The 13563-nt window shown below is 30.7% G+C and overlaps 1 protein-coding gene across 1 annotated transcript in view; it reads right to left on the reverse strand.

Annotated features, from left to right (window-relative positions):
• Positions 1-13563, reverse strand: part of LOC126968060 (uncharacterized) — a 117669-nt gene that overhangs the window by 19083 nt on the left and 85023 nt on the right. The gene's annotated exons all lie outside the window — the stretch shown is intronic.

Consider the following 13563-nt stretch of genomic DNA (forward strand, 5'->3'; position numbering starts at 1 on the left):
CATTGAAATACAAAAAAAACAGTTAAAATGAGGATAAAACATTCTTAAAAGATAGTCAATCGAATCGTCGAAGATAATTAACTGCCGGAAAAAAGCAATGTTTTTTTTAATGACATATATGATATATTATAATAATAAAATATTTTATTTGCAGCTAAAAAATGTGTAATTAACAAAAGTAAACTTATAAAAACAAAATATATTACAGCTTAAAATTAAAATGAAGCTTAAACAATATTGTGTTGATATATAAATTCTGAAAACTATCTAGAATAGTTGCAAGCAAGGAGAAACATCTCATAATTTTAGTTTAACAATTGTCACCCTTGCAATGTTTATGTACAAAAACTGTTAATTAGCTAATTGCAAAAACTGCGATGATTGTTTTGCCGGCGGATTATTCTTCATTCATCTAAGCAAGTGCTTGATTTTATTCAAATTAAAAGTCAAACACATCGGAGTATACAGGCGAATTATCACTCTTCTTCAGCCTAGCGAAAAAATATATAAATATAAACAAGTTTTAAAATAAATAAATTAATAAAAATATACACGTAATTTAACTAAATTACGCGGTATAATAATATTTTCATTGGTTGTAATTAATTCCTTCTTTAAAACAATTTTTTCTACAAACGAAAAGTAGCACGAGGAATATTTTTTAAGGATTTTTGTTTTGTTACGCGAAAGAAAAATAACTTGTTACGTGCGTAACATTCTTTTTTATTAAATTGTATGCGGTCTTAAATTCATTAATACTATTATATTTTCATACAACTTCTGTATAGTCAAATAATGTTACAAAATTCTAACCATTTCAATAATTCAAATAGTAATCAATTATCATATTTATATATCAAAAGAGCTGGTAACAAATAACTGTTAAACGTTCAATTTAACAATTCCACCTTAATTATGTACAGTTAAATTTGCTTGACGTTAAGGCGCTATTTTCCACTATGATCACATAAAAGAAATTTACAAGTAATGCAAGTTAAAACATGTTGTTTAAATGATAATTTTAAAAATATAAACACGAATGTAATTAATTATCCCATTAATTAAAATTAATGTATATACTTTTATAACAAAGTCCCAGCCACTGTTCAGGCATTATCTATAAATATATATAAATGTTGTATTAAAAAATGTCTCCATCGTAAATCCTACTACTCCACAGCTGAATATCTAAGTCATCGGATACCCTCGGACTACATTATATTATTTTCTAGCAATAGCAATGCCAGTACAATATTCTATATTTGATAAAAAAAGAGCGCTAAAAAATTCCGGAAGAGTTTCTTGCGTCGCTTCTTCTCAGAGCGTCATTTGTTTCTGAGGCGGTAGTAGTGTCTAGTATATTAGAAATGATATCAAAAAGAATTGTAAAGGAATTAATTTTGAGAAAATAAATGCCTATACTGCCACTGAAATAGATACGGTACATTTTCAAACAACAAATCACACTTAACATTAGACAAATTTTCCTCAACTAAAAAAGTTATATTTCTTTACACTAGTGCACTTTTTATCTATACAAATTTAAAAAGACTTCAAAAACAAATAAATACAAATAAATTAAAATTTGTTGTTATTGAAACAAATTAAAAAAATTGAAGTGAAAAGCAATCAATTATCGCATCGATATCAACAGAGCACTGTTGCCGCATTCCACAAAGCACAGTCTACAGTTTGACACAGTCTACGGTTTTCCGTCTTGACAGTATCAATATGGCGTCATCTATCAATAGAGCGATCTAATGTTTATCTGGTATCCGCTGGCTTAAGGCAAGCTAATTGAACTGGTCATCCTCACCGGCGCAACTCCTCGCTCACTTTATCTTTTATTGCTCTTCAATGAATATTTTTCTATACTAAATGTATAGAAAAATGGAATTAATTGTCGTCCATGTTTCTACTACTTTTCATTAGCTCAACCCTTTACGAAGTGGCAGTAGATTCAATAAAAAAAAATTTTTTTTGACTTTCATAAGTGTCATTTCCGTGACCTACATGTGATTTTGATTTGATTTATTCGATTTCATGATTTTACGTTTGTCACTCGGTCTGCCTACTCTCACTGTTATTTATTATGTTAATACTTGTTTAATCGATGCAAATAAATGCAGTATTTAAAAATTGTGCTGTTCAATGAACGTTTTGGCTTCACGTCGTCTCAAATGTACACAAATTCTTACATACGTCCAGCCAGAGATTATTGGTTCCACTCGTGACACTCCTTACTCGCTTCCCTGACTTCTATTTTTTGTATTTTACTCGTCTTTTAGTGATGTAAGTATAATATACATTTAGATTGAAATATTTATGTATATAGAAAGTATCACTTGCGATATCTAATTTGCTTTCCTCTACTATCACTACATTAGCTTTAACCAAGAGGCAGGCAAAGAAGAACAAGAGAGATTGTGTCAAAAGGTTGATTCGAATATAATGCAGTATGCCAGAACTCGAGAGTAGACACCTGATCATTCTTATAGCTTTTATGAAACGACTCCTAGCTGCTTCTACAGTTAACAAAACAACAATTAAAAATGATTCTAGTTTACAACATCCAGTTAATACTTGTTAAAGAAAAGGTGAGTCGAACGATATAAATAAGAAAAACAATAAGATAATCGAAGTGCATCGTTTATATTAACTTATCTCGAGATTCTACTGGCTGAACCGACAGACGTTGTTCTGTTTATTTAAAAAAAAAAACTCGTGCGGGCGGAATTTCGTGAAATCATAGCTGACCTCTACTCGGTGAAAAGAATATTCCTACCAAATTTCAAGTCTTTAGCTCTAATGGTTCCAGAGATATCGTGATGAGTGACTATATACATGGAAATCTCTTATATATATATATATATAGATCTGATTAAAAATACATTTAAATATGCAAACAAAATTAATTAACTCTAACCTTACATAGAAAATAAAAGTTCATAGAGCATTTCTTAATATTACTAAGTACATAATTATTATATGCATAATATTATGATAAAGATTAAGAAAATACTTCTAGATTTATTTTCGTGTTTACAGAAAAATATTAATTTATTTAGTCATTTTAATAGTCTCCGAGCTGAAATAATTCTTAAGTTAAACAATAATATTGCTAATTGTTTCAAACATATTATATTATAAATGGTTATATTAAATGTTAATGTTACAGAGATTTTTTATCTTTACTTGTAATACCTTGCATAATTCAAAAAATAAAACATAAATGCCATATAAAACGGTCGTTTCAATAATATTATAAAGTTTTGCTTTACTAAACGATCCGACTACAATTAACAAATTGCACTTTTAATACGATTTTTTAAAAGGGTGACAATTATTTTAACTGCTTTTTAACCTTTTCTTAAAACCATTTGGCTATACTGTGTACATTGTTGTATCTGGCAGCTAACATTAACATTGGCAGACACTATTTAGACTGTTAGTTGTAGTACGGCCTACGGCCGTTTTCAATAATGTATCTCTCTAGGTACGGATATATTGCTATCACCGTTGAATGACAAGACCTTATCTATCCATAGTTACGTCCAATATAGTTATATTATTAGTTATAGTCCAAGTAAGTTAAACTAAGGATAGATAGCTTATTGAAAATGGCCGCTAATCACCTGTGCTTATCTATCGATTTAATATCATATTGAGTTTTCACAACGGAGGCTGTAACTAGGGTTGCCAGCTTTTATTAAAAAAAATAGGGTAAATCTGATTTCAAAGTAGGGAAATAAAGAGCACGGACTTCCAAAAAAGATTTTTAAGAAGCATGCCACACTTTTCAAAACAATTTGTAACAAGACATTGACATTATGACATTAGGGGCTGCATTCATAAACGTCCGAATGTGGCTTGGGTAATTGAGGTTACCAACATATTAGTAAATTGTCGACTGTTTTGGTTATGATAGTGGGTTTGCATAATATTTCATGACGCACTAGTATAGTAAACATTGTGTAATAAAGAGTATTTTAGCATATTCTATTAGTGTTATAGATTCTAGAGTACGCCTACATGATATACAGCCGTTTTCAATAACGTATCCCTCACGGATAGTTAGTTACGGATACATCGCTGTCAACGTTTAGTGACAAGATATTATCTATCCATAGTTATGTCCAATTTAGTTATAGTCCAATACTTTATGTCGATAGGTAATTGAAATGTGAGTAAGCGTAAAAGGATAGATTTGTTTGATTTGTGTGTACATCTGGTAAGTTAAACTAAGGATAGATAGGTTATTGAAAACGGCCGATAGCGTATTCTAATGCATAACAGTGGTTTTATGTCACTTTGTCAACGCAAGAAAGACTTTACTCAGGAAAAACAAAAAAAGTTCAACAAAAGATTTTTTGGCTACGATAATATTGAGTGGTTTTATGCTAGCTGTACTTCCCGAACACCCAGCACTCATTGATATCGCTGTGTGGTTTGACAATATTATGTGGCGTAGAACGTTATCTGTACTTAAGCATTATAATAACAGATAACAAAATAAGTGAAATATTTTTTTAAATTTAGGTTTTAAAGTTTAAGTATTAGTTTCCCTTTGAAGTCGATCAAATGATTCTTCTGGTTTATGACCAGATTTGAAATCATAAAATCATCGTACGAAAATGTTCAATATGCACAATTATTCAATTTAGCTCTCAAAAAATATGAAGGTATATTTTTTGAAATTCGAACGGTTTTTGTTTTACTCGTAAATAACCACATATTTTAAATAACTACAATTAACCAGGGCTTCTATGTAAAAAACCTTTTTTTTTTTGCTAAACTTTTTGAGTGGCCTGGTACATCTGTCACACTGCCAACATCCGTATCAGCACTTTAGCATTCCTTACAAAATGGATTTTAAATGTAGGTACATGAGTTGAGTATGGGTTTTACTTGATAAAAGCTTATCCTCCCCATGTAAGACATGCAATAAATCGAATATTTTTACTACGAGGAATATAACGAATTTAGACCGAATGTGCAATTTACACTAGACGGCTTATTGAACGGCCATGATAGAACTTCATATCATCTTCTGATAAATCAAAATCAGTTTATTCACGTAGGTCACGGAAATGACACTTATGAATGTCAAAAAATAATTTTTTTTCTTATTGAATCTACTGCTACTTCGTAAAGGGTTGAGCTAATGAGAAGAAGTAGCAAGAAACTCATTGCCACTCTTTTATATCAAGATTTACATTTAAGTACATCGATTTAGAAATTTCAAATTACAATATAACATGTAAAATGTAAAATGATGCAATAGACACACTCAAACGTCAAATAGTCAATGCCTTACACGAGTAAGTCAAAAAAGTAAATGTAAATTAATACAAAAGTTACAGTAGCTGCATCATCCACATACACCATAAATAAATAAAGGTATTCTGTGATATGGATAAACCATATATGATTCCTATCGCCCGGTAAGTAGTTAGAGTAACATACAATTCAAAAAATTGTGGATTTTAATATTGAGTGAAAATAATTTTATTTCCTTTAGGCAGTCTTACTGTAGGATGCAATTACTAATTATGACAGTAATCACGGCCATCATGTTCACGAAGCATCCTTACACAAACAATGAATTCAAGCTCTTAAGGTTGATGCATCCAATATACGATAATATATATTTACACAGTTTATTCTTTATTACTTTTTATGAAACAATTTGTATTATTTAAACACGATTCATATATTGGATGCAGCACTAAGGTGCAATCAAAGTAATTTGTTATGCGTACGAGTATTATAGCAATTGTAAAATACTCTATTTGATTGAAAAGAGTGGCCGTTGAGTTTCTTGTATGTCCTTTATATATTACTAGCTGCCCCGACAGACGTTGTTCTGTTTAAGTATAATAAAAAAAACTCTTGCGGAATTTCGTAAATTCCCTTCTTAGCTGACCTCCACTCTCTCACAAATTTCAAGTCTCTAAGCCTTATGGTTCCAGAGATATCGTGATGAGTAGACTATATACGTGGAAATTATGGTAAGATTCTGTAATTTAAAACCAATATTTGTACTGAGGACTCAAAATCGTCAAAAAAAAAAAATGAATAAAGTTTATTTGACTTTGACTTTACTCTTTTGAATCCTTAATAATAATGTTTGAAATAGCACGAAAGCACGACGAAGCCATCTTTTCGGTAATTATGTTAATCGCGGAATCGTATTAAATGACTTTATCTTTAATATTTAAATAAAAATGACTTACCGATGTTTTAATATTATGATTTGATGTTATGTTATTATTATGTTCCTTAAATTGAAAAGTGTATTAGTTACTAACGGATAAAAAATTTATTTTTATTTTTTTGTGTATCGATATTTATAATTTTATTTTCATTGCCAAAGTTTATGGTAGCAGAAGACTTGGGGGATTATAAATATATAATAATAATAATATATTAAAATATTTAACTCTCGAAGTCTCGGTGTCTAGAGAATACCAGCGTTGAGAAGTAAAATTCCCAACATAATGCTGATTAGAAACCATTTTGGTTCTATAATGTCCATTATATTGTTATTAGTTATAAGATTTCAATATTTTTGAACCAAATAAACAATTTAATTATTATTATTAAATTAAATGTTACAAGTCATTAATTGGTCGTTTCTAACACGCTTAAAGAACCGCAATAACGATAAAAATATAAATCCAATTTAGGTTTACACTTCTGCTAATATGGCTACGTAATGTGACGCTCTTGTTAGAACAAACAAGTTCGTCAGTGACCTAAATCACGGATATTGTTCCCGTTTCCTTGCGTAGTCCACGAGCCCACAAATATCGCCCGCCATTTTAATAATGCTGGGAATATCAAACAGTTTGACGTAAGTGTTATTTTAGTTTGAAAATAAATTTTATCTCTTTTGCCTTGTCAGCTATGTTCAAAGGCTTGTCACCATCTTGTAAAATAATTTTGTTTTATGGATGCGAGCTGTGGGGGAAATAAAGATCGTTTAATCTTGAAGTTGTTAATATAGTGATTAGGTGGACACTATGGGTACCACAACGGCGCCTATTTCTGCCGTGAAGCAGTAATGTGTAAACATTATTGTGTTTCGGTCTGAAGGGCGCCGTAGCTATTGAAATTACTGGGCAAATGAGACTTAACATCTTATGTCTCAAGGTGAGGAATGCAATTGTAGTGCAGCTCAGAAGTTTTGGGGTTTTTCAAGAATCCTAAGCGGCACTGCGTTGTGATGGGTATGGCGTATCAATTACCATCAGCTGAACGTTCTGCTTGTCTCGTGCCTTATTTTCATTTAAAAAAAAACTATGTATTTTGAAATTTTGAAAAGTTTATGGAGAACTGATTTTTACTGTTTTGCTTTAACTTGTGAAGTTAACATAATGAATGCTTAACGTCTGACAGTGTCTGTTGTTAGTTTTACATTGTGTGGGTTTGAATGTATGTAAACAAATATAAATATTATTATTGCTAAATGTTTTTTGCCGCTAAAATAATTAGTTAGTTAGTCCATGGCCTTTGCATATATCTCGCATAGGGACTTGAATTGAGATGTCGCTCTATCATATCTAAAAAACCTCTATTTGTGGATTGTTCAAATCAAATCAAATCAAAATCAGTTTATTCACGTAGGTCACGGAAAGGACACTTATGATTGTCAAAAAAAAAAAAAATTTTTCTTATTGAATCTACCGCTGCTTCGTAAAGGGTTAAGCTAATGAGAAGAAGTAGCAAGAAACTCACTGCCACTCTTTTATATCAAGATCTACATTTACATCGATTTACAAATCATTTCAATTAGAATATAATATGTAGAATGTAAAATGATGCAACAAACACATTAATAATAAATAGTATACCTATTAATACTATTCATATTGGTTTAATTCATTCTGTAGTTCAAACATAACATAAAAATGTGCATATTACAATAAACATATGCTATTTTTGGTACATTTACGGAAATTTCCATGCAACTTTGAAACAAACTCGTAGTTACAGTTCAATCAATGGTGGCGCTAGTGAGCAACAGTACCGTTATTGCGTCGCAAACGGCGCGACGAGGAAGCCGACAAGGCACTGGCCTGGAGTACTGACTACTGCGCTAAATAGTGTTTTGTTACGTGGATATTTTTAGCACCAATTTAGATGTGCATTACGCTTCTGCTACAAAACCAAACCATTTATTTTTTTAACTATTTAAAAGGCTTACTTACTTCGTTTTATTTTTGCCCATATACTAAAAATATAGGTTTTAAATTCACTAAACAAAGAGAATGAACCTCTGTCACTCAATCACAGTCAAAAGATTTGGTTACGGATTTTCATGGTACTATTTAGATAGAAATTTTATTATATGGTTTGTTTTGAACAATAAATGAAAAAAATAAATTACAATACAAAAACAATAACATTCATAATATGGTAAGTGATGCCTCAATTATAGGCGAAAATGACACGCTATTCAATTAAATTAAGCCACTAAATAAAATAAGAACTGAAATCTTAATATATATAAATTACGTGACACATTGTTTGTCCGCGATGGACTCCTAAACTAATGAACGGATTTTAATGGGGATTACTCCATGGAGTGCAGTTCGGTCCAACTTGAGAGATAGGATAGTTTTTATTTCGATTTGCGACCCATAATTATTTTTATTTTCATTCATTTGTTTTGTACGGACATATTTTCTATGAGAGAATTTAGTGACGCACGGTTTGACAGTTCTGATGTGAAACAATTTCATTATAACAACAGGGAGCATTTTTACGAAATAATTCTTGATGTTTTGAAATATAACTGGCAAATACCTATAAAACAGTTTTTATTATTATCTACAGAATAACGTCTGTCTCATTGTGTCATTTAATGATGTACATATCATCACATAATCTTCGGTTGAAACCAAAATAACATATAAGAATGGCCACAGATTATAAAGTGCACATTATATATGGCAGGTGCCGTCGCGGTGCATTTGTAAGATATAACAATACAAGAACCAGTGTTACAACAACCAATGATACAACTTCTAAAGTACCTATAACTTGAAGAAGGCTATATTTTTTATGAACTTTATTATATATTCTTGTGAAATAATTATATTAGATACTAGCTGACCCGGCAAACGTTGTTTTGCCATATAAATTATTTTTAGAGTTAGACCGTTTCTTGGATATTGCAACATTACTTAATTTTTCTAAAATAAAAGTTTTTTTTTACTCCTTATTACATTAGCTACCTGCCAATAAAAGTCCCGTCAAAATCTGTCCAGCCATTTCAGAGATTAACCGGAACAAACAGACAGAAAAATATTGTAAAAAATATTATTTTAGTGTATATACCGTATATATATTCATATACATGTAGTAAAAAACGGTTATTTCAATATTACAAACAGACACTCCAATTTTATTTATATGTATAAATGATATTTGTTTTTTGTTTTAATAATATAAATAAATAAATAAAGTGATTTGAAAATTCTTAAACCGTTAAATAAATGCGTTTACTAGATTCGTTTTTTGTAAGCTAAAACGTTATAAATATGTACATATGTAAGTTTTTAAATAAATTCCACTAATACATCCGCCACGACTCACACATACTTAAATAGATCAAAAATGCCGTCTAAATACCAATTAAAAAAGGCGGTTAACACTTAAATCTATACTAATATTATAAAGCTGCAGTGTTTGTTTGTTTGTTTGAATGCGCTAATCTCTGGTACTACTGGTCCGATTTGAATGATTCTTTCAGTGTTGGGTAGTCCATTTATCGAGGAAGGCTATAGGCTATGTTTTTTTTTCAAAATTAGGGATCCGTAATAAAATTGCTATTTTGTAACACAAGGTGTAAAATCGAAAACCTATTTTTGCGTGCGCTGCAAAAACTATTGACAATAGAACAAAATGATGTACAGGCTATAATTACTTACTTATTATTACTTATAAAACTATCGCGTGAATTATACTTTATATGGCAAAACAACGTTTGCCGGGTCAGCTAGTATAATATAAGGTTATTAAGTTCAAAAATATCCAAAAAAAATTTAATAGAAATATATGCGACAAAATAATCTTAACACATAAATTACCAGTTATAAATACAACTATAATTTTATAAAGCTGATAAAGCAAATCATTATAAATGAAAGATAACTCAACTTCGACCGTCATCTCACATCATTAACATTATTTATTCGATTAATATAATTATGAGCCAATTAAAAGTGTTTCTATACTGGACGGCTCTGATATTTAACTTACTTTGTAATAAGAAAGTTTTGTTAGTCAAGGCTTTAGAAAATGTTCCTAACATTTTGTGATCTGCAATGGTATAACTCTGACTATGCTCCGAACTTTGGGTTCAACAAACAATCCTGAGCGGCACTACATTGTAATGGGCGGGACGTATCACTTACCAGTAGGTGAACGTCTTCTTCTTATAAAGAAATATAAAAGCATAGGTACCATATCATACCACGTCATACAGAAATTTAAAGACCATATCTAGTAACCTACATAATATATACAGCCTGGAATTTTTTTGCGCCACTTGATGGCTAAAAGTACTGTAAATACTGATGATAGGAAAATTTATTGAAAGAAAACATTCTGATAATCTTAAAAAGAAACAAAACTGTATTCAAAATTCATAAAAAGTATTTTAAGTACATTCCATTAGTGTTAAATGTCCACTTGTATAAGGTATACATACTCCCGATTTCCACGGTTAAAAGAAACAATTATATTATCTGCTGGCCAGCCTGTCTCCAGACCTCGATTCTCTTTAACCTACAGAATTTAAATGGAATGTTGCTCCGCTCCTCGGGGTCAAATCTAGATGTAAAACAGCCTTTCACCTTCCTCATCAATTGGCCTAGTAATAAAATTAAGCAATTTTTTATCTAAGATTAACGCTTTAAATCAATGCTGCTAAAATTCAAATAAAACACCTTTTAAATGATCAAAACGCGTGTTATTGTATCTGTTTTCACATTAATTTTTTACTGATTTTGCGTAAAAGTAACATTTTTATTATTATTTTAGTTAACCCGACATTTCAAGACCTTTCCAGATATCATTTTCAAGGGGACTGTAGTCCTACGCAAAATCTAATGTAAAAACAGTTACAATTACACGCGTTTTAATCATTTAAAAAGTATTTTATTTAAATGTGTATCACTCGCGTTAATCAAAGAAAATAATGCTATGTATACTTTAATTTCATTATATTTGTTTTTGTAAAATCTATATATATATAAATGAATTGCTGTTCGTTAGTCTCGCTAAAACTCGAGAACGGCTGGACCAATTTGGCTAATTTTGGTCTTGAATTATTTGTGGAAGTCCAGGGAAGGTTTAAAAGTATGAAAGTGTTCGGAATAAAAACAACAATTTTGTTTTTCCTTTGATGTGTCCCCCCTTGTCCGATATTTGTTTTGTCTGGACATATTATTTTCTATGAGAGAATTTATTGACGCACGGTGTGACAGTTCTGCTGTGAAACAATTTCTTTACAACAACAGGGTGCATAGTTTACGAAATAATTCTTGATTTTATGAAATATTATTGACAAATTAATAAAAAACATTATTTTATTTATTATATACAGAACAACGTCTGTCGGGTCAACTAGTAATGAATAATTAAATCAAATTAACATTATCCTCTTATAGCAAGAAGTGTTATTTATAAACGTGATCCTCTCATAAATCACACTTGCACGCCTAGTCGGGTAAAAAACCGCAATTTGCGTTACAAAATGCGTCCCAACTCCCGACCATAAAGGCGGTTTGCCTTGAGACTTGCACACACCTTGCTACCGAGGGCACTATTTTTGATGTGGCTTCTGTTTACCGGTTCATTGTTAGACTATCGCGTGAGAAATCTACGACCTTGGTAAAAGTATCATTTTGTACATTTTTTCTTAATCATCCAAATAAATATTTAATCAAGTAATTAATAGTATCTACCTTCATATTTGAAATGCGATTGCCGATTTAATGATGATACTTTTATTTATAAAGACTTAAGAAACTTGAATCGTTAATATCACCCACAGCACTAAGAACTTTTTACCAAGTACATATTTTTAGTTAGGTAGTAAGTAGTTTTAGATCGATTACCAATAATAGCAGTGTTAAATTGATATATAAAAATCTGATAACTTTAGATCGTAGTAGCTAGTTAATTCATTGGGTTTCTGAAACATATATTTTTCAGCTTCGAAGAGGCAAGCGCAATCGCAATGCTCCCTCAGATCTTTGAGTTTTCATTTCAAATTCAAATTCAAATATTTTTATTCAAAATAGGATTTAAAATCACTTATTGAACGTCATAAACTACCACCCATTCAAAAGAGACTGCCTCAGACCTGAGAAGAATGGGCGCAAGAAACTAAGCGGGCTTTTTTTTAATATAAAATATGGATTACAATGTGATATCGTACAATAAACATTTATAATTAAAGAGCCTGAGGGTATTCGCTTTATTCCCAGTCCGTTGTGTCATTAAGAAAATCGTTTATGCTATAATAACCTTTCCCACACAAACGTTTTTTAACAATTCTTTTAAATTTCGTAACACATTTGTTTTGTACATTATCTGGGATCATATTGTAGAAGCATATACATCGCCCAACAAAAGACTTACTAACTCGACCCAACCGAGTAGTAGGCATAACAAGTTTATGTTTGTTCCTCGTGTTAACATTATGAATGTCACAATCCTGAGTTCCACTTCATCAACATTAATGTCAGATAACTCATCTCATTTTTATTATCACATGGAAAAATTTTACTGAAAAAAATATGCTCATTTCAAAAATAAGTTTATTATCAGATCTCGAATGCACTTACCGTTCATCTTAAATGAAAGAATACAAAACGGATACACGCCAAATAAACTTTGTAAAAATCTAGGAAGTTTTAGAGGCCAACAGATCAAAGAGATCTTTGATAGCCACGTCATTGAGTCGTTGTTAAAGGTAGCATATTTGCATATTTTTTATTTACACAATTGAAACGTAGATTGTAGATATGCAAAATGAGTGCAATACGAGGAATTACCATCAATTCCTTATCGGTAATAGTGGTATAATGGACTCGAAACATTATGACTATCTTAAAGATATTGTACAAATGAGTTCCAAGTATTTGGATGATAATAAATTCAAAATTTAAATATTTTGTTCAAAATAGGATATGAAATCACTTATTGAAAGTACTACCAGTTACCAACCATTCGGAAATGTATGCCTCAGACCCGAGAAGAACAGACGCAAGCAACTAAACGGGCTTCTTTTATAAAATTTTGTTACAGTCAAATTTATTATTTATTAGCCTGAGAGCGGTCGCTCCATTCCCATTCTGTGGTATCGTTGAGAAATTAATTTATGTTATAGTAACCACATAAACTTTTTTTGACAATTCTTTTGAATAATTCGACGTGTCGCCCGCGACAATGGCTACGTAGTTGATTTTGTTTAAAATTTCAGAGGCTTTCATTTTCCTAATTTTAATATTAATATAATGACCTATCGGTGAACGTCCCGTTAAA

The sequence above is a fragment of the Leptidea sinapis genome, chromosome 14, assembly GCF_905404315.1.
Source record: "Leptidea sinapis chromosome 14, ilLepSina1.1, whole genome shotgun sequence".
NCBI lineage: Eukaryota > Metazoa > Arthropoda > Insecta > Lepidoptera > Pieridae > Leptidea > Leptidea sinapis.